General features: G+C 40.4%; 1 protein-coding gene across 3 annotated transcripts in view; it reads left to right on the top strand.

The window, feature by feature from the left end:
• The window catches only part of negr1 (neuronal growth regulator 1), a 126,813-nt gene that overhangs the window by 97,227 nt on the left and 3,891 nt on the right, over nucleotides 1–25,695 (top strand). The gene's annotated exons all lie outside the window — the stretch shown is intronic.

The following is a 25,695-nucleotide window of genomic DNA, read 5'->3' as shown; positions in this document are numbered from 1 at the left end:
TAATTATCAACAGAGATACTGTCAGATAACAAGTTAAAATAAACTAAGCGGCAATGAACAGTCCTGGCATGGCCCTGACCTGTGATTTGATGTAATGCTTGCAGAACAAATTACAATTTCATGGTCCAAAGGAACACCAGTGGTTTCAATCGCGTAAATAAACCCACTAGACGACCCACTGTTCTTATTCTGTTCCAAGTTGTATTTGAAGTTAATTTTTTGATGCTGCCCCTAAGTGGCTTGGCAAAGGGAATTATTTTAGATGCCTGCAAAATGACTCTTTGTGCCAACCATTGTTTAATCAAGTTTAATAATTAATTTGAACAGGTTATTATCTGCTTTTATTTCCCCCGTGAAGGAGTTTGGGAAGATGTGCTCCCAAAATAAGGAATATAATTGTAGTCTGTTAGGTAAGCCATTCAGGAGATCTGAAAATCGAAAAATTGCTCACCCACAGCACTTGCAGTGCATGTTTCAGTCCATTGATCCAGAGAAAATGACAAAAAAAATCAAATTACATAGAGAAAACAAAGTTAATAACCAACATCAGTCATTGTGCTTTTATTTATTTTTTTGTGCCAGTACTACTCTGATAAAAAGTGAGATGGGCCAAGATGTCAATGAGCAGGTTAATTGGATCCTACTTCCAAGTTAGATATTAGATTGTTTCTAGCTTGTTTACTCTGATATTTCAAAGACAACAACTGTTGTTCTTTTCAACTACTTGCAACTGAATTACAGCCCAGCAAGACTTGTATTCTGAGCAAGCTTGAGGTCCCTAGAATTCTCCTGAAAAAATGGAAATCAGTGGCTGCTTAACAGATGGTAAAACAGTAAGAAAAAAAACGAAATTGTTTTAAATAAAAACCTGGAAAACAGCAAATAAACAAAAGTGAGAAAATTAAACTGAATAAGATAAGTGCAATATTGCACTTAAATGAATCTCACATTTTGATAATGGAAACATACTTTTTGTTTTTGTACCAAAAGGTTTGGATAGTTATTGGATAATCAAAAGAGGAATTGTGCATCTGAATTGTAAAGAGGCTCTTTAGATCTTGAAATAAAATTATAAATCATACTCATTAAGAGTTATCCCTGAGTAATATAATTGTAGTAAGTCAATTCTGTAAAGTTGTCACTAACAACCGCTAGCTTTTTTATGAAGTAAAGACTCCCACACATACACACAGGAGGTCACCTGCTCTCTTTATTATCCAGGGTGAGGGGGGAATCATACAGGCTCCAAATGAACTAAAACAAAATAATATGACCGGTCACACAGCAGTACTCTCTTTAGAAAGAGCCATCACAGATAGTTCTCTGAGGAAACTGAGTTCTTTGAGTGGGAGGCTGCTGAATCGGTGGCCAGGGCACTGTCCTCGGCTCTTGTGTGCTCGGGAGGCAGCATCAATCCTGATGGTGCTATCCGACTCATTTAACTAGTGACGGAGGCCAGCTCAGTAGCTGGGCTGGAACTGAACAGTCTGGAGGCAGAACCAAAGAGGAGAAATGCAGACATGATAAACAGCGTCCTGGATAACCCCTCCCACTCATCCTTTGATGAACTGTGGCAGATGGAGAGTGCATTCAGCGCCAATCCATCCCAGCAAAGAGCAAGACAGAGCTCTACAGGCTAAATTTATAATTTGCCAGATTGAATTGACGCTAAAGGTGTGGCCTCGGCATGGCATAGGTACGTACTATACGCCTTAGCTTGTCATGCAGCTTCTGAGAAGTGTAACTACACGTAGACCATGACAAAGTTGAGCGGTCTGCTTGGTAACATGTCTCGTCTGTCTCTCAGTAACCGGACAAGCACATAAAACTCATCCTCTTTCTGTCTCATTCGGTTCAATGGTTGTACTCATCGTCACTCTTTCCTGCAGTGCAGTAAAATACTTCTTGTTCAACATTTATTAGTTCCAACTCCAACATAATCCGTTGAAACCCTACCACCAACTAGTATTTTGGCAATGTAATCAGAGAGCAACACTGGATTGAATCAAGGCATAAGTAAAAACCAGGCGTAAGCCAGCTGTTTCCATCCTAACCTCATCCTGGCTGTTGCACCATATCAACAGTGCAGTTGTGAGAGTTGTGTGGTATTGATGTTCTCAGCTGCTATGAGTCAGCAAGATATCAAATTTATGTTTCCAAAAATATCAAACTAATATTCTAAGATAATGCTAGTAGGATATTATTATTTTATTTTGACACTTGAATTTCACCCTGTAGATTAATATTATCTATTCCTATTATATATTCATGTTTGTCAGGGTACCAGACAGAAACTATCTGACTCTGTGATCAACCACACATGAAAGTTTCTCTGCCTCTGTGGAAAACTGTAAATATTGACAGTGAAGCTCTTCAGCTTGTTTTTCATATTTAACTTATGGATTTGTATGTATTTACCGAAACATAAAACCCTGCTCCTATACTTTAAAGCAGGTGGCTTGGTGCCACCCTGTCATCCCAATGAAATGCAGATCTGTGATAAGCATATACTCCCACCGTCTTTCACCTCTGTTTATTTCTGCAAGTCACTTGACAGAAAAGACAATGTTCTTTACTGAGTCATATTTCTTGTCTTTGCGAGGCACAGAATACAGCTACTGGTTCGAGGAATATCGCTTGCATTATACATAATGTGTGACTGTGTCTGATTCCCATGTGCCATGTTAACTCCCAAACAAACACAATTCAGACAACCTGAGTGGAGCTAAGTGAAGATGATCCACTTGCTGTTTCACTCTCACCCTGTTAATCCAATTCTTAGCCCTCATTTCTCATATTGTATGATTTTTTTTTTTCACCACTAATATCTCATATAATCAGAACTAATTACCGAGGACAGTACTCTTAATGCTGTCATGTATCTTGGAGGCTTGTCAAGCATTTATTTGACCTTCCCCTTGACCCAGTGTGAAGCAGTAGGAGAGAGGAAGAAGAGATTAATGAGCCCATGAAGGTTTATGTTTCTTGTTAATACCGTGGAGTAGGCCATAAAACACGGCCCTGCTCTGGATTCACAAAGGAGCGACCTTTACGAATTGTTCACTTTTAATCCAGAATAATGCTCCACATTTTCTGTTTGCATTCCACAAAGACAAACAGTAAAATCATTATTTTAAATAGATGTTCAGAAATTTAAAGTCTCACCAGCTTAATGAGGACCTTTTTCTGAATCATTCGTAGTTCATGTATCTTTCTTTATTCGAGGTCCAGAGAACAACATCAAAGAGATAATCTACCTTATTAAATATTCTTTCAAAGTCCTCCAGAATTCAAAAGTCATCCACTCAGTTCCCTAAGGCTCAGGGAGCAGTGTTATTAATCAAATTATTTTAGTAAGCATATAAAGCCTTAACCAAAGCAGAGCTGGCCAAATTAACTGTAAATAACAGATAATGTTTTGGAAGATGACTTTAAACAAGGTAAGGTTATGCTTTTCTTCTTTCAAATCTTTATTTTGTTATCTGATGTTGGGACCAGTTGAACCCTAAGGCACATGTTGCTGTTATTACACTGTGCACGACCTTCTCAATAAATAAACAACTTGGCATTTTTCTCTCAAGTTCTAGATTAATATTCTCTCTTGGCCATGACTTTGTAAATGTTAGACTAACTATTACTGGAAAAAGCTTATAAGGACATATAGCCTTGCTTTGAAACCATGTAATGTGTTACTTTGGTGATTAAATCTGCAGCTGTTTTTCAAAATAATATTGCTACATTTTTTAACTTTAGCCCTCATGCATAATGCATTTTAGCTGCATTCATTAAAGTTTAAAATCTTTTGGATTTGTTACCATGTTGTTTTTAATGTTTGGTCTCAGTGGGAGTAAATAGGGATAAAAGAGTAACAGTTTGAAGAACATTTTGATATATAGATAGATATTCACCCTGTTCAGCTGTAAATGAGGAATAACCTCTCAATTCTTCCTGAGCATGAATATTCGTTATGAAGGCAGCGTGACCACGAGATTCACTTTTTTTGTTTGAAACAGCTTCTTTACTTTGTCTGCAGGGATGTTGTCAATGTGGTGTCACATCAAACAAAACCCTCTATTTCTAGTTGTGTTTCAACATGAATGCCATAACATCAGAGCTGGCGAAATGGAAAAACTGCCACTGACATTTATTTTACATGTTGAACAAAGTACAGATAAGCATGAAAATATGACACTTTTGTCCAGAAAATATGAACAGGGAGAGAGATCCTGCTCTGTGGGCCTGCAGCACTAAAGGCTCATTAATGCTCAGTGTTAGATGCATTTATTTTGTCTGTATATGTACATGTTTTCTGAAGGCTCTCAGCTGTGGACAGAACAGACAAAATGGAGAAGTACCCACTGGACGTCCTGGGGGGCGGTGACAAATACTTCATTGACCACATGTCGTAACGTATTCATGCCCTCACAGACCACCGCCATTTATAACACAGAAACAGCCTCTACCTCTTTCTTAAGAGGTACATTATCGAAGCCTCCTCTGTCGTCGCCATGTTTGTTGTCAGAGATTCTTGACTCTGTTCTGCGCTCTCGTGGATGTAACAATTGATGCATCAATTAACAACCATACCAACTTATGGCTGTATGTGGTCAGTAATGGTTACGTTGTTTGAAACTGACATCTGTTTTCATACATAAGCATAAATGAGTTTTTCCAACATTTTTTGAAACAGTGTCTGCCACTGTCCATATGGGCTGGTACTGATTGCAATGACAACATAAATACTAAATACTGGGCCATGCTGAATTAACGGACCTAAAAGAATATTGCCGGTGCCCTCTGCATTAGGACACAATAATACGTGATTGCTGCCACAGCATGTCCTTAATTTCTTTCAGGATTATTTCTGACATTGTACAGGAGGTCACTGATACTTTGAGACTGATATTGGATTCTTTTGATGTCGTTGAATGAGCTGGATAGATCTGCGTGTCCTTTGTTTAACCGCTGACACAATCAATCACACTAATCAACGTCAATCAGTCCACACATAACTGATATCGTAACATTTGATCTGTTGTTCTTTTCGTTCACAGACCATCAGTTGTCTTTTCAGACATTTTATCTTAGCAGACAAGAAAATCTCACACTGACGATTCAAATAGAGCCAGGTACCAGATTTTAAAAGGAGATATTTCCACCCCTTGGCTCTAAGTTCACACAGAGCACAGACTCTGACATGTCTCTTCCCCTGCAAACCTCAAAATCCTAGAAATCAACCAGCTCTTGAACTAAAAATATACTAAATTGCTGTGTGTGTTTTATGCAGTAGCTCTGATGTAAAAATGTTATGGATAAAGACCTCATCAAGTGCTTACATTCACTGTTCCTCTACACCTCTGTCACCAAAAGACATGAGACAGAACTGTTGAAGCTGACCTGCATCAAGTGGCAATTACAATATCGTCAACAGTCTGACTACTGCATACAGTGTGTGAGTCACCCACAGGTAATGGCAGAATAAATACATTGCACTTATAAAATATTCAGAAGGTTGGAATATCTCCCTCCTGCTGATTCGCTTATGTTTGGTTCTTGTCTGCGTTGTCTTGTGCTGAAAATCCTCGAGGACTGTTCTCGTTGAAGTTACAGTGTTCTAAGTGCTCCAGGAGCCTCTACAGTAAACAGCCCTGCCTCTCTTTTACCCACCACGCCTGGTGTCGGACACACTGTGCTACCCACAGATAATCCTTTTTGGCAGTGCATTTCCCACCAGCCTTATCAGTTATCCGGTGGCAAGATCAAGAGCCGCGTGAACCCCTTTTGCACCCTCACCGCCACACCAGCTCCCGTCCCATACGGCTTGTTTTGAGGTGATATGCTGACCTTCATTTTTACTGAGTGTTAACTCACCCAATCATCTCTGCAAGGTCCTGATAAGCAGATGGCATGTCATCTATCTTACTTGACCCCTAGATCCCCAGACAACATAAATAGACGTTGGGTTTTGTCCTGTGGAACTGGGGGCCTGTGAGCTTCCCCTGTGAAAAACATGTTACAGTAAACAGGTTTAAAGGCACATGAATAGTGTTTAGGAAATCAAACATGCATTTCCTTTTTTAAATGACTATTATATTTATAAATACATGAACCTATATCTTGAAATGTGAATCGAAGAACAAAAACCTCAAGTGGCTTCATTTATGAATCCCCACATTATACAATGCACATTATTTCCAGCATTTAGTGAGGCCTCTGATTATTTCATTTTTTTTTGTGCTCTTGAGCTTTACGGCACGATACTTGGAAATATCAAAGTGTGCCAGTTCATTTAATTGATCAACAGTTTCCAAGCCTTCTAACAACACTTTCATTACTATACCGTAACTGCACATATTTTCGGGAAATGAAAGCTATTACTTTGATATTATTATAGCACGCAATGTGATTACTGTACCATCTTCTGTTTTTTGTCTCTGCAATTGCTTTTAATGAGTATTAATCAAGGGAAGTGTTATTTTTGCTATTTGGCTGATTGGTACACAGTTGTTTGTGTCATATTAGACATTACGTGTTCGGTTCTCTTATGCTCTGGCTGCTGGGGCTTTTATTACAGTGCCTTAAAACACATTTTGAGGGCTAATACTGATTAGTTAAATGCGGAAGATACCTACAATGAAATTGATTTTGTGTTTTATTGTGCTGGGAAGAGTGCTCTCATTCAAAGTGATCTCTTTTTTTCCTTTATTTGCTTGGTTAATTTATAATGAAACACTTACGGGTTCTTTATTTTGAAAAAAAAAAAAGCTTCTTAGAAGCAAAGGAAAAACAGAAATATTGATTGTTCAAATGTTGCTGCAAACAATTAACAAGATGGTCGAAGTTATACCTCACGCTTTACATCTAAAGGCAATGTTCAGTGCCAGTGCAGGAAATTGTGTGCCTTGTAGGTAGCTAAGGAGATTGTGAGGATGTGGAGGTCAGGGTGCTAAATTTATGTACGATCAGAGTTCATGCAGAGACTAGCAATTACTGTTTGCCTTTGTATTTCTGGTGACCATCTTCACCTTACCTTAACTATGAGTTGTAGTGGCCTAATGACAAACATACCCAGACCATACCCACTATAACCATGATGTTGATATGCACAATGTACAGTCCTCATGTATCTATTTCCACTCAGGGAGGCACTGGAGTCAGAGCAGTGCTAAAGTTCTAAGCCTAACCCAAGTTCCATGTTTTTCTGTATCTGTATAACCTAGTCACACTTAGCAATAATAAAGCCACTGTAACACATTACTATTAGATTAATAAATAATGAAGACTCCACAATAAAACCTTAATTGTACTTACAGGTGATACTTTCTGCAGTGTGCTACTCCCTATAGCGGTTGGCAATAAACGTACTTTCTGTTTTAGCTCTGTGTTTAGTGCAGTACCTAAACCGATCACTAGGGGTAAACAAAGGCACAAATTAACTTCCTCATTAAACCAAATTAACTAAAGAGGAAGCGTGTAGAAATTGAATGAATCAAGGATTTTAAAATGTGTACTGAATATAAAGAAATGTCATATCATATTTACATTAGAATCATGCTCTTCAGATTGTTTAGCGGTAATACAATATATCCTGACATTTCTCTGGTTTCTGCCTCTTGTGTTCTCAGACATTTTGAACTTTCAATAAGGTCCCCTTACTCCTCCTCCCTCCAATCTCAGCTACATAAACAGATTATTGTCCATATTCCAAGGGCCTTCACACTTTTTCTCCTACACGACTCATTTTCGGGGCTGCCTTTCTCATGTTTGTCAGTCTTTGATATAAATGTCCCCTTCCCCCTATCAGCCGATTATTCTCCTGACTCCACATCTCTCTAACCGAGTCTCTCTGTCTCTGCCTCTCCCGCTCCCACATGCACCATTCTGCTCTCTACCTCTGATTATCTCTCGCTCTGTTCGCATCGCCTCCGGAGTGCCAGCCATTAAATGCAAACCTGGCCTGGCTGTCAGTCCCACGCGAACACAGAAGAAACACCGCGGTGCGCCACAAAACCGTAATAACTGCCCTCAAAAGAACAAGAAAGCTACTTCACGGACTTCGCTTTTTTCTCTGTTCCTCTTTCACAGATATTTCTCAGTATTTGGGAGGATAAAATTGGCGGTGGGTATTAAAACTGAGACCCGTCAGATCATTTCCAGTTTTTAAAATTTTGCCAAAGAATCTTCTTTCTTTCTTGTGTTTATTCCCACATCTTATTTGAGCTCTTGTTACAGGCTGTGCTGTTATCCCTGTCGCTGTCACTTGTGCCTTTTTTTCTTAGGCCCAAATATAAATAACAGAGTTTGCAGATCCCCAAATCTCACACATCTATTGCTGCACCCAGACGATCAAGGCACATTATGTATTGTAGCTCCTTCAGGTCTCTGACGTCCTTCCCCACTTTTGATGTTGTACTTACAACTGTTTTTCGAAACCTGCTTTTTTACTCTTGAATCGCAAGTTCTGCAAGTAAGAAGAAAGGGAAGTCTTTGTTACAGGGATAAGGAAAATGTCTTTTTGTCAATTCAAATCTTATTCCAACTTTAATTGGCGCTCTTGCCACAGCAGTCAGGTTGATTAATAAGACAATTCGTTTAGAAAGATGAGTTTTGGTGGTCCCAACAGCAGACAGCATGGTGCAGCTGCTGTGTGAGAGCTGGAGCAGAAAATGGATAGTCATTTCCTTTTACGGCCAGGAAAGGCTGCTGTAGAGATTCAGTCTTGGTCTATAATTGAGACACCAGGGTATATTCTCTTTCAGGACAGACTCTAATGGTTAGTGCATTAAGGAGGATGATTGAAGTTAGCCACACACTTACAGTAGAGGCTGCGGTAAATCAGAAAAGATGGCTTTTTGGCCAATTTGTAGATTGCAGTGAGTTCACACTGTTCAGTGCTTTAGGTCCCCCCTCTCTCTCTCATCTGTGGTGAGAGCACTCCTCAGCGGAGTTAAATGGGTGTAATTTTGAGGTAAAAGAGAGAACACTTTTAGTAGTAATGGAGAGTGGGCTTTGGTCATGTTGTCATTGCCCTTGGAAATACAGTGAATGCACTCTTTGGGCCTTGCTCAGATATGACTAACCTCTGCTCAGCATCTCACTCAGATTTTGTATGCAGATCATGACTGACAAGGAGCTGAGCTTAGATTTAGACATCAAATGGACTTTGCATATCCAGAGCTGCAGAATCAGGATGCATAGTCCTGCTGTATCCAAATTAGCAGCACAACAGTTAGAATTTGTGCATTTTACCAACATTTTGCTTCAATTAATTTAATTTAATTTTCAGTTACAGCTATTTTGTGCTAGGGTGTGTGCAGTTGTCATGGTTATTTGTTCTGCTATTGACAGTTTTGCAGCAAAGGTGTTGATTACTTGTTTACTGTGACATACACATACACAGTCTCTCTCCTTAGTAAATACAGTTGTTATCGTCGAACCCTGCCCGTTTGAACATTGATCTTTTTTTCTTATAGTTGCTCTATTGGAGCTTTTCACAAGTTAGCCCGAGCTAAGCACATGCTCAAAGATAAATTTCAGTTCTCTGCTTAGTAATAGCAACATCTGCTGCAACTCAACAGTCCTACATGCCTCACAATGTAGAAGCATTACAGGAATAAATGACAAACTACTGATTCATACTCAGAATTCTGGCCTGCATGTTTTTTTGGTTTGTCCAAACTGTTTAAGATTAATTTAGTCCTTGAAAGCGTTCCTGCAGAGTTTTCATTAAATGCAAGCTGTCAGCCAAAAAAGCTGAGAACTCAGTTAAGTCAAGCCAGGTACTTGATTATATAAATTTAGGATTTGAATAGAATATAGTTCTGCCTCTGCTTTAGAACGATGCAAGCCTGACGATGTAAAATGTGCCACTCTGTCATAATCAATCCTGCCCACTCACGGCCTATATGAATAAAGGTGTGAGCAGAGAGGTCGGAGAGTCTGTCAGTATTTGAGCATGCGGTTTGACTCTAATGGCAGAACACAGGATTGTAGGCAAAGCTAGCATAGAAGGTTAGATATAAAAGTTGTGACACTGAATGAATCCACAGAGTAAATGATCTCAGAGTTCAATAGGTACTTGTTTCCGATCAGTCAAGGTGTCAGAGCCCCCAGTTTAGGGAGTGTGCTGATAAAGAGGGAGGAAATAACAGTTTAATATAAAGGTGTACAGACGAGATAAGAAATCTTAAAACAACACAGGAAGAGAGGTTGAAGCTTGAGGTGAGCTATGATCCAGCAAAGTCTGGGTGGAAGAACTGCTCCTTATCCACTGCAGCATCTGTAGTGTTGATTAGCTGATGGCCACGCCCACTTACTGTCAGTGTTTACAAATCTTTGCAAAAAAAAGTGATGACAAAACACATTATTCCATTTATTTTGCTGACAGGGGACTTTCTCATTAGACAGGCTCCTTCAGAAAACAGTGGTGGAAGCAACTTAACAACACAGTAATGATCAAAAGTGACTGTGCTGCATAGTGAGATAATGAATGAATTAGATCTTTATTTACATCCTGCTTTTAACAGCAGAGCTACCTCCTAATACACATTGCAAACACACTAAATGTCAAAATATCAGGCCTCTGTCATTTTAACTATGGTTTACATTTCCCTGCTATGTGTGATCAAAGTAAGTGTAGTCATATTTGCCTACTGCCAATAGGAATTGACAATATCAATACAGAAGAAAAGTGAGAGGGAAGATGCCTCCCAAAAAGATGCTGCAGTCTACTGGAAATCAACAGACTGACGGGTTTCTTAAAAATGAAAAATGGCAGGCTGTTAAAACAATATATTATGTCTTGTTACCGGGAAGGTGTCAATAGTTAGATAAAAAAACATAATAAATAAGGTCTAATGGTTCTTAATTACAAAAGCTCTGATAAGTCAGGAACAGGTTTTAAATATTAATAGGTATTTACAAACTCTGTGGGCTAAAATGAGCAAGATTCTCTTTTATAATAATTCACTAGGCTGTTTCACAATCAGGAAGGCATTCATTATAAAATACAATAATTAAGATCACTATATATGATGGAATAGTGACATTAGATTATGCTACAGGTTCCAAATTTAAGCTTTCACAGCCACATTTTGTTTCTGGGATAACATGTCCCTGGACCCTCTGAGCTGGCTACGTTCTTCTCGCTGGCTGGATTCTTCATGTCATTGTGTAAATCCTTGTATTGTTTTACCAGTCAGCAACAGTGTGCAGTGTGTGATTCTGCAGATGGAGGGAGGTCATAGAACAAGATTTTGCATGAGAACAGCAGTTAGCTCAAATTAACGTTTAACTTGTTTTTGTTGGTTAAAAAGCTTCTGTATTCATATCTTGCTTTTTATTTCATTTGTCTTGTTTTAGTCTTTCAATTTACACAACCTTATTATACTGTGACATAACATTTATTTCACTGCTATTTCAGGCAAACTCACATTTTCAACACATTCCTGTGCTCATCACTTGTGACTTTCAACGCTGGGTAGTTTGTTGTGAGGTTTCATATAAATTCATATATGACGGCTGGCTGCCAGCAGATTACTGGTCTTTCATGTGATTGTGCCAGTGGGGGTTGAGTCAATGTTGCCAACTATCCTGATAATTCTTAAACCTCAGGAATTCTACCCACCCATGGCATGTCTTCTCCCCATGAATTTGAATCTCAGAGGGATTGGGTGCCTATATGTCACTCCATGATAAGTGTTGGGAATTACACAGTAATTAGTTTGCCCATTCTCAACAAACCCTGACTGACACTGACAGTGGAAGACGCCTGAGGAGTAAAGATACTGTTCCCACTGGCCCCAAAAGCAGCTATGCCCTTCCCTCCCAAATTTGCATCACATCCCAGAATCTATTCTAGGAACTGTTTCACTTGTCTAGATCAAACCTGCAGACCTAATGATATGGAGATGCATTCAAGCTACTGTTTTACTGTCTTAGTCTGTTGCTGACTCATTTTCTTCACTTCTCAGTTTTGCAACCAGATTAGTGACACATCAGAATAAGCTGTTTTTCAGTTGTACAGTGAAGATCCATAGTATTTACACATACAGTAAATTTATAATATCTTAATAAATAATATTTGTTCGATTTGATGAAGGGTAAAAACAAAAGTAGTAACAACCAAATTGTTGATGCATATAATGAACTGCTTGCTGTTTGGGCGATCTTGAATTTAAAATATGCTATCGGAATGTGGAGTGAAAATTTGGTAATATTTGATATGTAAGATTTTTGCATCAATTTGATGAAGTACCTTGATATTTTTTGCCAGAGACTGGCATTTATATATTTTCTACCCAACATTTTATTAAATTATCAAATTATCTTGATAAACATTGACAATACAATACAAACCTTACAATGTGATAAATAATCATACCCGTTCTGGGCATCGGGACTAAATATTAGATTAGATTTCACTATCACCAACTTTACATTTACGCCCTCTGTTTCACATTTAAAAGCAGTATGTAGATATTTAATACAGTGTACAACCCACTATAATGTAGCTTTATGGGGGTATAGGGTTTATTCATGTATTTAGGTTGTTTGTCCTTGGAGCAAACACATAATGGCTGCTGTATGAACCTTTAATGAATGACATTATAGTTTAACACTTGTAATAACATACAATATGTCATTATGGAAGATGCTGTTATTGTTGTACATTAATAAACACACAGTGTTTAACTACTTTACAAGTAGTGTCTCATAAACAGTTAAATGTTCGTAAAATGCTTATGAATAAAAAAAAGGGACCTATAAAATCATAATTATCACAAACATCATAATCATAAAACCAAAGGCAGTTGGGATTAGTTATTATCTGTATTGACAGCAATTCATATAAATGTATTCAGTAACTGGATTGTATCTAAAAGAGTCAGCTTGATGATATTCACTGTTTTTCTCTGATGCATTCACATGTATTGGAGCAGAGTTTACTTTACATATACTTTTACAAAACTGTTTGTGGGTTTAACAGGTTTGTTTGAGGCTCACCTGACTTCAGTTGCTATGCTCTTTGCTACGTCAATTAAACTTTAGCTCCTACATACACCACCGGCATTAAAAACACCTGTCAGTCATCAAAGATGTGTGAATCAGCCACTGATTTGCATTTCATCCTTTGCTTCGGCTGAAACAGATTTCCACCTCTTCCTAATCACAGCAGCCTAGAGACGAACAACACAAGTCTAACTGCATTTGATCTCCACTTTGTATGCAAGATCATACTGGAGGAAATGCAATAGGGAGGGCTCACTACTGCTATTCAGGGTTTTCCAATCTTTGTCCACAGAGAGAGATTTCTAAACAAATCCTGTTGACTTCCTCCACTTGTTTCACCTTCAAAAACATTGTGTTATCGATCATGTGAATCCTTGTGTGTTGTCCTCATTTCACAGCAAAGAGTTTTGTCCGCCGTCTCCTCAAATCGCACCCCAGACTCCTTCCCCTCATCTTTTCTTTAATTCCATCTTTGCTTCCTTTGTCAAGTTTGATGTCTTCGGTGTCGCCCCTCCGCCCTCTCAGGGTGAACTCTGCTTGTTGGGGCAGTGCTGCAGCACAGTGTTGTTTTACTCTGGCAGACAATTATCTCAGAGAGGCATGGACAGAGGGAGCTGCACTTCAAAACAACCCCCACCCTACTATTAGGTTGGTTCACGCTGCCCATCGCCCACTAAATGGCGCACACTCATGTCTATACACAAACACACACTCGTATATATAGGTTCCCTATAAGCATTTCTCTCTTTTAATTTCTCTTGTATGCATGCTACTAAAACTGTGCACACACACAATCAGTCACACACAACTTCAATCACTGTCACAAGCCTCAGGAAAACACTCACAATCCCCCCCAAAACAGACGAGAGTATCTGCAATAAACCACCCTCTGGAAGCTGAGCATATGCACCGCCTTTCTCTCTGTTTACTGCGAGTCTTCAAAATCTTTTTATTGACAAACCACACCTTGAAGACCTTGGAGGTTTTTAAACGCAGTTAGAAAAGGTCATGACATTCAGAAATGGCATTCTCTTTGGGGAAATTGCTTGGATGTCTTGCCATTAAATAAGGTTAGTTCTATCGACTCGATTTCCGAGCTGTTTGGCATCCTCGAGCGCTAAAGAGTGGCCGGCTCTCTGAATACTACAGGCTCTCAGTGCAAGGTGGAGTGGTGTCGCCATGTGTGATGCACTCCTCTAGAGGCTAATAAAGAGTGCAGAACAGACTCGCACACAGACACATGCAAATCCGCATATTGTATAAGCACTTACGTGCTGAGTACACTCCCATTTGGGGGTGGTGGTGGTGTGTGTGTATGGATGGGTGCATTAGTGGTGGATGGCTGGGGGGGTTGTTGCTGACAGTTAATGATACACTTTGTCATGTACGCACACACACACACACATACACGTACATTTAAACAGAGAGTGAGAGAGAAACAAACCCCCTGCACACACAAAAACACTTTTATGCATCCTGCACCGCTCACTCCTATCTCAGTTCTATGCCTCCCTCCTCAGTTCCTCTCATACAGCAGAGGAATTGAAATGAAAATGCTTAAGGGCAAAACCTCGAAGGCCCCAAACAGAAACCATTAACCCTTTACTATTCCCCTGGCCTCTCAGCTGATGAGTTGTTCAAGGTTTTTGACAAGGATCCACCCTATTTACATTCACTAATGATGGAGAAAGGTCAGTGAACACGCTGAGAGATGCCTTTGGCAAAATGATCTCGGGACTCAATACACCAAGGCCGCATTGGCCTCTGAAGTGATAAACTGCCCTTTTTTGCCCCCCCCCCCCCCCCCCCTTCCTGCTGAATTACTGTAATGTGTTTGAAACAATCAATGTGCTGAGCTACTCACAAGCCAGAGTTCTGTCACCATCGACACTGTTAATTAGCACTGAAGAATCCGAAGCGCTTTTGTCTGAGCACGTTTGAAAAGAGCGGATTAGACCCCTTTGCTTTACATTTGTTATTCCTAATGCCATCTAGCATGTGGAGATCTTAGTGATGGTGGGTGGCTCCCAGTGGGTCCCTCTGCAGCTCAACATTAAACAGCAAAAATGAGTGTCTTTCACCAGAGCAGCGAGCCGTCCTTACTCAGCTCAGAATCACAGGGATATTCCCTTCTTCCATGATTGTTCATTTCATGGCAAGAATGCCACTAGTGTGGCTTTTGCTTTGTTTGTTGATATTTGGCAGCTTGATGTGGATTTGAAGATGACTGCTAAGGCTCCTCTTTGCTCCAAATCAAACTGAATGTTAATGTAGTCTGAAACGTGCTAGAGAGGAGATGGGGAGCCTAAGCATGTGCATTGGGGTTGGTCTGGGCATTTTCTGAAGGACTGTTGTCAGCAGAAATAAAGCTGATCAAACTCTGAGCCTTCCTTTATTGGTTTCTACTGGGTTCTGTCCATTGTTCACAATGTTTTACAGTACAGCATTGTGTTTTAAAGTGAGTCCCTCAATTTGCAACTATGTGAGTGACAGTTCATCCTATGGACTTTAAACTTGGGTGTGTTGCCTGGGACCCAGAGGAAGGGCAGTTGGTTCATAATTTGGTGCAATTTGGACACAGAATACATTTAGTCTTGACAGACTTCGATCAAAGAAATGTTCTGCTGGGCTCTGCAGCAGCATGGCGGGGCGTCGGTGATCTGGAATACATGTCATTAGCACTGCAGGGATCAGAGCTGAACAGCAGTCAGAAAAGTAATTTCACAGGTACTTTAAAAAGTACAGGAAATATAATGCCTCATTTGAAAGCCATAGATTACCCTGGGATCACAGTAACATACATATAACCTTTGTTTTGTTTTAAACCCATGTTTTTAAATGGAGTGAAATACATATGTAACATTCTGCCAAATAATCTTTCATTCATATGTTAACAATACTTAAATCTTATATAATTATATTATATATATGAAAAAGGAACAAACAAATATATATACACACACAGTAAAATACAATACAGGATTACTATATAAGTAGACCTTTATTTATTAGTTTATAAAAAATATTTAGGGATAGACTGACACAACTTTGCTTTTGGTCTTTTAATGGTATTGACAATAATGATAATATTGAATATCACTGGCCCTCTCTTTAAAGTCTGGATGTTATATTCAGATCAACAGAGAACTGAGATCTAAAACCTCTCATGGCGCTCAGTGTGGTGCTCCACACAATTCCAGATTAACTAATTCTGTTTTCAGGGTGAAAAATTATTCAATTACTGTGTACATGTAGCTGAACGCTGTTGGACTGAAGCGAGACAGTTGTCATGAATCAGAGAGCGTCTTAGAATTGATGGTTATTTGTTAGGCGACCAAAATGAAACTCATTGTGGGCAGTTCGGCAATTAAAAGTTCTTAAAGAGGTTGATTGTGAAGTTGTTTCAAGACCATATTCGTGCTTTGTATTCAGAATTTATATTATATATTTTTCACCGTCTGTTTGTGTGTTACCTGGATAGAATAACATATTTACCTGGAAATCGTGAAAGCAAATATTCAGTTAATCTGGTAGAGGAGCTCAGTATTTGGAGTCTAGGTCTTATTAAACAATAAAACAGCTTTCATGAAATTGGTGCATCATTGTTTTCTCGACAGATGGTAGTTTGTCTTTTATACGGCTGCTTAGTGACCCTTTACATTCTGCCATAATTGTCTATAATGGTATCAATGCAATATAATTAAAGTGACATTTCCCGTAAGCACGTTCGCAGTCACAGGAGCAGTGAGTCAACTTCACAATAAAACAGTATGTAAATGTGAACCATTTTGAGCTTCACAGACAGGTGCTGTTTGTTTTTACCACATGTATTGATATCTGCTGCTCGGGGGGGCCAATCCTCCGACCCAATTTGTAGGTAAATGCAGACTCATTCCCTTCAGTTATTCCAGTCAATCATGTTTGACCTCACGTGAAAAAACAAGAACACAGGCAGAGACAGCAGCTCTCACAGACTTCGTATAGCTGCAGTCACCGAGCACAGTCCCACATCAAAAGGGGAAAAGCATGTGTCACCCCCGTCAGTGCTGGTATTTATACAACCATGAGTTGCACAGTGACAGTGTCAGTGTTGCAGAGAGGATAAACCTGAGGAGGAAAGGCTAAAGTGTATTTGGAGTAAAGGGGGGTGTTTGTGGAGGAGCAGATAAGAGTTAAGGGCCTTTTTTAGGATCTGACACCTTTCAGCATGAGGTGATATTGTCTGTCTTTTATTCATGCAACCTACACATCCAGGGGTGTTCCACAGTTATTATCGCTGCATAGAGAGCACACACCTCAGCACTTCTTAACAGTCGTATAAAGCCTGGAAGGCGCTCGAAGCAAATTCGGTGTTCATCACGCTTAACTTTAAAATGCACCCACTGTTTTTATTTGACAGCTTTGTTTTTTTATCTGGGTTTTTTTCAGTGCATCAAACCGGCTTGACATGTCTACTTGTAAACTGTTTTGATTTTCTGAAGCATTTCAAAAGCAACCAAACCAATACAGCTTAAATTAGCCACATTCAGAATAATGTTACCTAACCAAATAGCTGAGCTGTGTTTTTTTATAGTCATTATTGATATTATGGAACAGTGTTTTAAATACAAACCATATGATAATTTATGTAACCAAATGTATTGTTATAGAATAAATTACAGGAACAGTAAAAATGACTAGTTAAAATCAGATCCACGTCAAAACACATGTTAATTCATCATTTATAATCAATTTAAATCCAATAATATATAATATGAAGCTATAAAATATTGTTTCTGAAAATACCTCCTTTTATATTCGTAAGATGTTGGATTCAGGACTATAACTGTTAATATATTGTGTCACATTGGCTTGGCTGATCTTTTACACTTCAAGTGTCTTTAATTGGTGAAAATGAGCGATAACCATGTGTGTCAGTGACAGGGTAACACAGAGTCACTGCAGCTCAGTATAACTGACGGTGGGCTCGAGTCGGGTTCGGACACAAAGAACAGAATGGCTGTCAGGCCTGATTTGTTGTCTCTCAAAGCTTGGATGGTGAAGACAGAAAAATGCATTGTGGTATTTTTGCCTCAGTAAAGTTAAAAATAATAGTAATAATAATAACAACAAGAAAAAGAAATGAATGCTTTTCATTTTATTGGAGAGTGTTTAACATACAGAATCACTGCCTTGTCATACACACTATAAATTGTAACTATATGTGTTGAATGTAGACTGTAGAAAGAAAGCCTACTCATCTTAGTACGTAAGTTAGCTGCATTCTTAATGTTCTGTCTGCAGCAAACCCACAGCAACATCAGACAATTATCCTGTTAATTTCGGCCTTGAAGACACTCCCCAGATTAACTGCAGCTGATTTCATTTTTGGACTTTTAGTGTAGCCAATCTCAAGGACAACCGAGACGATTAAGAAAGGGTTAATTACACAATTAGTTTTCAAGTTTCAGTGTAAAAGGCAAGGCAAGGCAATTTTATTACAAAAGGGAATCTTTTCATTTCCAGAATGAAACTTCTCAAAGCTACATGTGTCAGGAGGGTTTTGTAAGTAGCATCAGCGCTCTGTCTTGTTTGTTCCGTTGTCAACGGAGCTAGAACAGACAATATGGTGTGAGATGGTGGGAGGGTGTGCATGTGTATATCCAGCTCCGAGACCTTGAACTGTTAAAGCCGCGTAACAGATTCCCCAGTGTGTGAATTAGAGAGGTAGGTTTTCGCACATTCCCACACACACACACACACTCGCACAAAGACCAGACTGAGTTTGGCATTGTGTGTCTGCACTGCCTCAAAGTGCTGTATAAAATACCCTTCTGAATCAATGGTGCTGACTTCAGGAGACTATAGCTTTTATCTGAACCTCCCGCAGGCAGTCAGCAACAAGGTGGGGAGTAGAGACTAGAGAGCATTCACTGCCTCGGGTTCTGTCTTGGCATAATAAAGGAATATTTCATGTGTGACACTCACAGCCTATGGGCGTACACTATCTAAAGCAGACTTTAAGCTAGCAATAATTAACGTAAACACATGGCGTGTGCCTCAATTGAATTGTGCCTCTTCTCCGTGCAGCCTCAAGTCTTTACGGCACTTCTGCTAGAAATAATCCACTGCACATGCTAATCACTTGGCAATCGATTTGGCCCTTTTTGGTCTAACAATTTCTGTAAACTCCTGAATTGATCTGAGAAAAATCAATTAACAGCTCAGGGTAGGTAAATATGAACGAAAAATATGGATCGGTCTGCATACAGTATGACCATCTGAGCAAATTTTGACTGCAGTCTGCGTGCTTGTGCAGAGATGCGCGGTGCAAGCAAATTCCAGTCAGGTTCGACTAGCCCCAGGTGAGCTATGATAACCAGGCAGTCTGCAGTGATAAAGTTATCTTATATCCATCAAGAAGAAATTGCACTTAACCCTCAACATTCAGCCCTGCTGTGTTATCTGCACTATAATGGAAATTGATAAAAAAGAGAGCTGTCTTATCATAATCCCAAATACATAACAGTGGGATATTGCTATTTTAGGAGGCTCCAGGCGAGGAAAGAGGGAGAAATGGAGAGGGCAGTAAGAGAAGGTTGCCTCTTGGTAGAAGATCCGATGTTATCTTGTTGTATTGATGGAACAGCTCGAGCAGATGCAAGAGCCATCGTAAGAAATTCCTCATAACTGGCCAAATTGTCACTGTCATCACAGGGGCGCAGAGCTAAGCAGTGGCTGACTCAGTGAATTCTGGGCCTGGAGGAGGACTTGCACAGAAATAACACCCTGATAAGCATTAAAAAGTGAGGGGGAGACAAGGGGGGAGGTGGCTGATTATCAAAGCGAGAGACCTAAATATGTGGGTGTGAGTTACCCAAATATGAAAAGGAGATTATTATAGACACAGTGAAAGGAAGCGAGAGGGAAAAAAAGGAAAAGGGAGGATGCATGGACTTGCAACATGCTGACGCCATTTGTTTCTGTCCCTATGCATTTTACTAAGCCTCCATCATTAAACAGATTGAACAGGAGCAGCCAGAGTCATGGAGTAATTAGGCCTGTGATTAAAAAAGCTGGCTTAAAGTATCAATCCACATATTTTTCGGGGGTCCCAGAACATGCTGATATGGATTTACCCTCTAGAATTTTGGGGGGAAATAAACCTACAAGGCAAATTCATAAAACCTTTTTTAAAAATGGAGATTTATCCACCAGGCTTGCATATAGACTACATCATTTCCAAGCTCACTGCCTTCCTGTATAAAGCACGTCCTTGACTTGAGAGGTTCAATAAACATTCCTGTAGGTCACTCTGAATTTTGGATTCCCTCAAATGCCAGACCCATAACTTGACTCTTCAGTTCTCTAATAAAACGCATACACATATACTTTCTATTTAGGAGTCAGAGAAAAAGTGAGGAGCTCAGAGAGAGAGGTTGATCAATAATGAAGAGGATACGTATCTCAACGGTAAAATGCCGGAAATGTCTCGTCTGTCGGGATCCCTTTTTCTCCAGCTCACACTGTGCTGAAGGCTCTCTTATGTGGCCAGATACCCCACGGAGGCGTTGATTAAGTCAAGCTGAAGGCAAAAGCCTGCCTGAAATCAAGAGCCCCCAGCTCACTCAGTAAGCTATCAGGTAACCCATCTCCCTCGCTCATTCAGTCTCCAGTCAGATACTGATGCTGAGAGGTGCTATTAGAGCCCGGGCTGCAGCCCTAAAGAGCATTGATAACCGGCAGGTACCAGGATGTGGAGAGAGGGAGGGAATGAGTGAAGTAGGAAAGGAGTGAGAATACGGCAGTACTGGGAGGCGGAGGAGGGTAAACGATCTCTGAAGGCCATCTTATTAATGGAGCCTTTTCATTAGTAGCACTAATGCAAATGATTGGTGGAGCTAATGAGCTCGAAGGTTCACGTGAACGAGGGCTCGGCGGAGCAGCGGTGTGTGATGATCACAGCGGGAGACAAAAGGTGATGAGTTTTTGAACATCATATCTGGTCATGATGAACATTTCACTTGTACAAGAGCAGGAGAGATGAGGAGAGAAATGGATGAATGATCTGATGGGATGACGAGTCAATTGTGCAACAACTCAATATGGCATGCCCGCCACAGGCAAGGGGCTGCAAGATGAATGTTGGAGGGAACGGATGTATCTCATTGTCAGTGGACTGAAGTGAGGTAAAGCATGGAAAATGTCTCGATTACCTTCCATAAAGTGCTTGCCCACTCCCAGTATGTAAGCACTTTAGAAGATGATGAAGCACAGCTCATTCTGCGAAGGCTCAGCGACCGCTCATCAGATGGTATGAGCGTTGAATGATATTCCTTTTATACTCTTTACAGAACTACAGCAAACCATGCTTTTCGTTTTTGCTTTAGTGTATTAAAGACACCCCCGGTGGCTTCTGTGAACCTTGCATGTAGAGGGATTTAGCTCGACTTACAGCGTGGTGTGTGCAGGATCAGTTCAGGCTCTGGAGTGTCTCATGTGGGCTCTCTCAGGGGAGCTGGTGGGGGGAGGACCAGAGGCCACTGATTGATGGTCAAGGACACTGAACCCCTCCCCCCCACCTAGTTGCTCAGAGGAGCCCATCTCTGATGCCGTGTCCTCAGGAGGATTTGGATGCTGCCTGGCTGGCTGCCTTCTCTGCTCCACTTGTGACAACCTGCACAGAGGAAACAACCATTTTGGGAAATGAATCATCCAATAAACGAAATATGAACAAATTAGAGCTGCAATAACAATAAGAAAACTCAGGGCAATTTCTACTCATTTTGCCTCTAGCGTTTTACATGTGTATTTCAGAACATGGACAAAACTGAAGGCAAGCAAGGGGGACTTCTAAATGGATGTTTTCACAAACCTCAGTGTGTGCAATGGTTAAAGCGCTGAAAGACGAGGAGGAAAGGAACTCATGCTATTCCTTGATGAATGATGATTTTCCAGAGCAGTGCATAATACTGGGATGCTGCTGAACAGAAACCCTGCATCGAGTGTCTCTGTTGCATATTTCAGAATGATTCATTATCTGTGTCAACACTGACTGAGGTTCAGGGCCTTAGCATTTGTTGTGCATATGATATGTGGGTGACAAAAGTGCTGTCGATGGATATTTGGGAGGGATAAAGGAGGAGGGAGGAAGTGCGAGAGAGATGGGCTTGTACTCCCGGCACACTATTTAAAGCCGATGGCTCCGATCCAGAATCAGGAGAGAGAAACCTGGGATTGTTATTTTCATATAACTCTGACGAGTGCTGGGGAGGTTTTAAGTTTTTTTCATTTCAATTCTGTTGTAAAACAGTAATTGAAGTGTATCGCTTTCATCTCCACTTATCTCCTCTGCTCGTCTCCCTTTGGAGCGCTGCTTGTCTTCCCACCGTTTCCGCATCTTGACAATGTTGGTTTGTCTATGATATATTGTCTGGGATTCCGTTACTTCATTGTAGCTCGTTGCTGATGTGCATCACAATTAAATTCAAACCCCAAAGAGGAAGCGCTCAGGTAACCCCCACCCCCACCACCTCTTCCTCTCTCTCCTGTCCATGGCTGCTGCAGTCTCACACTCGCACCCCTTTCAATCACTGTCTTTTTCCCCCACCTCTTTTCCTTTGATTACCCCCTCTTCTCCCCTGTATCTTTCTTTTTGTGCTGGTGTTCTCTCCATCTCTGTCTCTTTCCCCCTTCTACTCCCTTCATGTTAATAAGCAGAATAATGGTGTTGTGGGCTGTTCCTGTTTGGGGAGTTAATTAAAATGGCAAATTTACAACCCACGCAGTCAAAACAATGGAGACCCCTGTTTTCTGCAGTGACATGGTGAGATATTAAAGTCCAGAATCAAGAAGGCTCCCAAACTTGCCTTTACACTTCACTTCCTTAACTCGAGCTACTAAATAAATCTATCTACAAATTATCTTCTAATTCCAGAAATCTCTATCTGTCTCTCTGTCTGTGGAACGCATATCTTGAGAATCGTTCATCTTATCTGGCCCAAGGAAGTGCAGTGTCTAATGTGGTGCTGTTGGGACATGTAATACGGTCCATTTTAATACAAATTGAATAAGCAGATGACCAGTGCTCTGCAGCACCGGTGTCAATGTCGATCAGCAACCAGTAAAACCACAGATCGAGCAAAGAGCCCATTCCAAACAGTTTAGAGTGGGCACTGCACTAGTTGTCTTAAAATCGTGATCTCCATCTTTATCTCGACTCCCACCAATTCGCAATCTCATTTCTATGTGCTTCATTCTGCTGTATCAAAACAAGCGCTCCTACTTTCTCTAAAATCATGAGAGGTTCGTGATCTAATTTCAAAACAACAAAATCCAGATTATAATGTTTTCCAGAATCATGCCGCCCTCTCCTGCAGTACTGAGGTATTCACGTTATTCATATCAGAGATCCAGTGATTACCTTGTGATCTCATTTTACTGCTGCATGAAAAGCAGTTGTGTGGAAGATATTAATATGATTATTACGGCACTGAGCCAGAAACTACACTGACAATGACGGTGATGATGAGAAACTGAAGATGGGGAAATAGTGACATCTGTCTATTCCCCATCTGCCACCACCTCACACACACAAACCCCAAATGATTGTGCTAGCGTGGCTAGCACAATGCAGCTCACTCAGGCTTCAGCAACAGTGGGGCCGGCTGAGCAGGACAGGAGCTGTTGCCATGGTTACATTTCTCGGCTCGCTCTCTCACAGCCCAGGAAAACTGTGTCATTATCCTGTACTTTGGATAGGAGAAGAGAGAGAGAGCGAGAGAGACAGAGAGCGGGGGAATACAAAGAGAGAGAGAATGAGGCAGAAAGGGGAGACAAAGATAGAAAAGCAAGGAGAAAGAAGAAGAGGGGGCTGCAGTTCACACAGGCCAACCATGCATCTGACACACACATCATCAAAATCTGCACCTATTTGTGCTCCTCGATTCACCACCTTTCCTTTTTTTCTCCCTGCTGCTTTTTATTCTGTCGGCGGAGCTATAGTTTTCACTCTAATAGGTAAACAACTTCAATCCTGACAAATAATGCTTGGAAATATCAGGTAAAAGCCGTGTTGTGTCAGGTGATAATGGGATATGTGTCTGGTTTTTCCGCTCTCTCCCGGGCATCTCATATGAAAATTGTCACCAACAAGCTATCATGTTGATAAAAAAAAGATCATCATCTGTGCATCATTGTATTTATTTTAACACACCGACATCCATGTGCCACGCTAATGATACTCAGTGAAGGGTTCTTATTGAATAAATGCACGGTCCACAATGACGACAGCACAGATCGGATCCACTTCTAACAAAAGTGCAACAAGGAATTATATCCAACCGAAAATATACACAGAGAATGTTCATGATTTTTGTGCAGTACGGTTGTGCGGCTATGTTGATGCTTTGCTCGGCATGTTTCTGCAACGTGAGGTCCACATCAGAGGAGTTACATTGTAAACTAATTACATGGCCGTGTAAATAGAGGCACCCTGCTGATATGGGCTGTGCACCACATGATTTCCCCTGGTGGAGCAGAGCCTGTTTGTTTGCTGTGCTGCATGTGTGTGTGTGTAGGCATGCATGTGACCTGTACATGCAGGTATATGTGTGTGTGTGTTTGTGTGTGTGTGTGTGTGCATGTGTGTGTGTGTGCATGTGTGTTGATGGAGAGCATCTTTTGTAACCTGTGTGCTGTGCTTTATTGAGCTGCAAGCTAAAAGAGTGTCTGTTTTGAGGAGTCGGAGTTGCCCCCCCGCCAAATGAAAGGCTGCCCTCTACACCCCTCACCCAACGCTGCTCTCCAGAGAGCCTTGCTTATATTACTGTGGCTGTCTACTGGTCAGAGAAATGCAAACAGCACAGAACAAAGCCACCTTCCATAGAAATGTGAGGAAAACCCCTTGTGCAACTCTCATCTACCAACCTCTCCCCATGGCTTTTAACCTATTATAATAAAAGAGGTGATGTGGGCGATTAGTATTGTTGATATCCAACTAGAAAAAGATAAGATGGAGGAAAATTCAACTCTATTGGACTTTATTTAAGTATTTCCATTTAATGAAAATATCAATAATTGTACTTTTTATTCCACTTTATGTGACAGCTGTAGTTTCTGCACACCCACTCAGGTGTTTTCAGGTCCTCAACCTGATGCGACCCCGAGTCCCAGTGGAGACATGGTTCAAATTACACAATGTCACAAATCTATGGATCAACAAGAATAATCATAGAACAATTGTTAAAGGGTAAATTGTTCTGCTTGTACTTGTGCGCCAACACTAACACTAACTGTCAGTCAGTCAGTCTGAGAAAAGATCTGATGAAGCAACAGAAGTGAAAACCTGTGTCAGTAGACTTTAAAAAGAACATTATGATAAGCTCTTAAAAGACTCTTCATTATGAAGATTAAACCGGTGGTTCACAACCTTCTTGACTCATGACCCTTTTCAATAAAGCCCTGACTTTGAGCTGTCAGCAGTTTCACCAGAGAAACTTTACCCAGGGTTTCTTTAAAATGATTCTTTTAGCCCCAAGAGGTAAAACCATCGCTCAAAAATGCAAAGATTAGAGATTATTTCTGAATAGCTGAATGCAGGTTTGTGTAGTAGACCTACCTGCTTAGAGGAAAAGTTTACTTTAAAAATAATGGAGCTTATTTAGTGTTGAAAAGTTTAATGAGGATGATTGACACCACTTGTCT

The sequence above is a fragment of the Paralichthys olivaceus genome, chromosome 3 (assembly GCF_024713975.1).
Source record: "Paralichthys olivaceus isolate ysfri-2021 chromosome 3, ASM2471397v2, whole genome shotgun sequence".
Classification (NCBI taxonomy): Eukaryota; Metazoa; Chordata; class Actinopteri; order Pleuronectiformes; family Paralichthyidae; genus Paralichthys; species Paralichthys olivaceus.
The sequence above is the reverse complement of the archived record's forward strand: the minus strand, read 5'-3'. Positions and strand labels throughout refer to the sequence as shown.